At 45.8% G+C, this 2,860-nt stretch overlaps 1 pseudogene; it reads right to left on the bottom strand.

Annotated features, from left to right (window-relative positions):
* On the bottom strand, positions 1-119 carry LOC121009083 (annotated as a pseudogene).
* Positions 120-2,860: the final 2,741 nt, after the last annotated feature.

Below are 2,860 nucleotides of genomic sequence, written 5' to 3'. Positions count from 1 at the left end.
CATGGCTCAGCCTGTAGCGGCCTTCCTCCATGGGCAGAGTTCAGTCCAGGAGCCAGGCTCGACTGGACTGATAAGAACAGATACTACACTTGATCTTAGCCAAAAAGCCGAGAAGTATTTATATCATGCTAAATGTGCTGGCTATATGTAATTTTTCTAATCTGTTCACCATGACATGTTCCCCTCAGGAGCTTCCTCAGACCGGCTGTGTGGGCGGAGCAGCCGTAAAGTGAAAGTAAGTATCCCAGCATGCACTGCAGCAACCATCTTCAGAGGAGTAGTCACATGACATCCCCGCCCACCTCTGTTCCTATAGAAACAAGAGCCCCTCAGACCTCAGTCCCAGCAGTCACTTCACTGGCGGCTGCCATCTTCAAACGGTTGTAGTTTAAAAATCATAAATCCTACAGCAAAGAGCTTTATATTGTGACTATCACAAGACCCAGACCTACATATGATGCATAGTATGTCTCTGAAATATTAAAAATGAAGGCACAGTCACAGTTTAGAAATGCCCTTCAAATTTGAGGTGGCTAGAGTGGAGTTTCAATCAATGTCAACGTCGTGAGTTGCAAACAAATGGTCATATTGTGAAAACTATCAGGCTTAGCCGTGGACATTTTTAGTGGCAGCAGGGATAGCTGAACGTTTTGATATAAGATTTGTGTAGGTGGGCTTCAAAATGAGGGAGTGGTGGCAGTTTAGAAATCATGTCCTGATTTTTCAGCTCACACTCTAGTTTTGAACATTACGCCATTCATTCCTATGGGACCAATTTTGCCACAAAAACGCCAATATTTCGTGAACCATTTGGCTAAACGTTCAACAAAGTGAACAATCCGCATGTTTTCGTTAATTACTGTCTATGTAGTGTAAAAACTGTGGAAGGAGTTAGGGTGGTAAATTTGACTATAATAAGAATATATATGTGAGATAACAGTAAGTGGTCTTGCCATGCAAGAACACTTAATGATCTAGACTGACATTCTACTGTTTGGCCACAAGATGCCACTGTTTCCTAAACACAGCTACAGACTGCTTATATTTCCATATTCATGAGAGGTGGAGTTACACAGAGCCTGGAGAGGAAGGGAAAGGAAGCAGCCATCTTAGAGGGAGCGGAGACTAAGGAACTGTGTCAGCAGAGGTTCCGACGGCATCCAGGTATGAGAGCATACCTCAGTGACCAGAGCGGCAGCTAAGTGAACCCTGATCCTGTCCAGAGGAACGAGGATTGTGTTACACCCCAGAGTGGTGTTACCACTTCTGCACCTTGCTACAGTCTCCAATGGTTAATGTCATATAATCTAATATATTTATTTCAGGTCCAATATAATGTGTATATCTATTTCTTGTAACTGTTATGTTAACATGTAATGTACCTGGTTCAGCAGAGGTGGCAGCAAAGCATGGCAGTGCTACATTTAGAGGGAGTGGAACCTTCTTTCCATTCTGATTCTCTTTCTTTTCTTTTTTTTTTTTTTTTTAAACCAAATTTTATTAATCTATTTGGATCGGCATTTAACTATTGCATACACAAGATACATATATCCAATTTTCACAGTGTCGTACATACATTGATAAAAATCACAATACGGCATTTGTGCTCAACAAAATACATACTTATATCCTGCACACTTTTCATATGAGTAAACATAAATTTGTAAACACCCTTTCCCCCTCCGCCCTAACTCGAAGAAGCCCAAGAAAAAGTTCTTAAGTCAGTGCTCTCTTTATCCCCTAATCCACCCCAGACATCGATTTTTCTCTATCTTCATTTCTCCGGACACTACTGTTCCAATCTACTCAGAGTGCCTTTCAGCTGTTCAAGTAAGTACCAGGACGTCTGTTTCAAAGGATTCATAATTGTTTTGATCTCGGCCGTGTCCAGCACACTGCCAATAAACCCTCTCCACCTGCTCATTAACTTTTGTAATGCTTTTTCTGTGCCTTGATCTGCCGCGTAGATTTCCCTATATAGGCACCATTTTACCAGGGCCGATCCTAGGGTCACAGGCGCCTGGGTGCAGAAATATTTCTGGCGCCCCCACATGGGCGTGGTTATCTTACTAACTCCTCCCCTTTACAATGTTTCTATGGCAACAACTTCAGCCCCCAACGCATGGGGCGCTCTGACGTCATTCTGGAGCACCCCGGGAGCTGCACGGACTGTAAGTATACTGCTCCCCTGCTCCCCACTATTACTATGGCAGCCAGGACTTTAATAGCATCCTGGGTGCCATAGTAACACTGAACGCATTTTGAAGACAGATCCGTCTTCAAATGCTTTCAGTTCACTTGCGGTGTTACGGATCCGGCGGGCACTTCCGGCAAATGGAGTACACGACGGATCCGGACAACGCAAGTGTGAAAGAGCCCTTACTCCAAACCCCTTTAACTCCTTATAGGAGGAAAGCACACTGTCCTCTATGAGCCCCCCCCCCACCCCTAATGCCCCCCAAAAAATCTCAGGACACAGTGTGCTTTCTTCCTACTTCTCCCCCATGGGCATTTTGGGGCTCATAGAGGACAACAGGACTCACTGGAGTGGGATTGAAGCATGTCCCACCACCCTGTCCTGGCTGTCCCCCTCCCTCCCTCCCCCCCACCCCTCCTCTCTCTTGCTGCCTGGCAGTGGCCTGTCAGGCTGTCAGGTCAAATCTGATTCTGACATTATCAAGACAATAGACACATCGACTCGATCATACCTAGAGTCTCTGCAGTGCTGAGTCTGCTCTCTCTCTCTCTGTAGCGTCTCTCAGGCAGCCAGAGCCAGGCAGTGACACGGCAGCCTTCAGGAAGGAGTCAGGACTGGACGGATGAACCGTTCTTCAGGCCAGCCAGGGACAGGAAGGGACGG

Source organism: Bufo bufo, chromosome 7 (genome assembly GCF_905171765.1).
Source record: "Bufo bufo chromosome 7, aBufBuf1.1, whole genome shotgun sequence".
NCBI classification, from domain to species: Eukaryota; Metazoa; Chordata; class Amphibia; order Anura; family Bufonidae; genus Bufo; species Bufo bufo.
The sequence above is the reverse complement of the archived record's forward strand: the minus strand, read 5'-3'. Positions and strand labels throughout refer to the sequence as shown.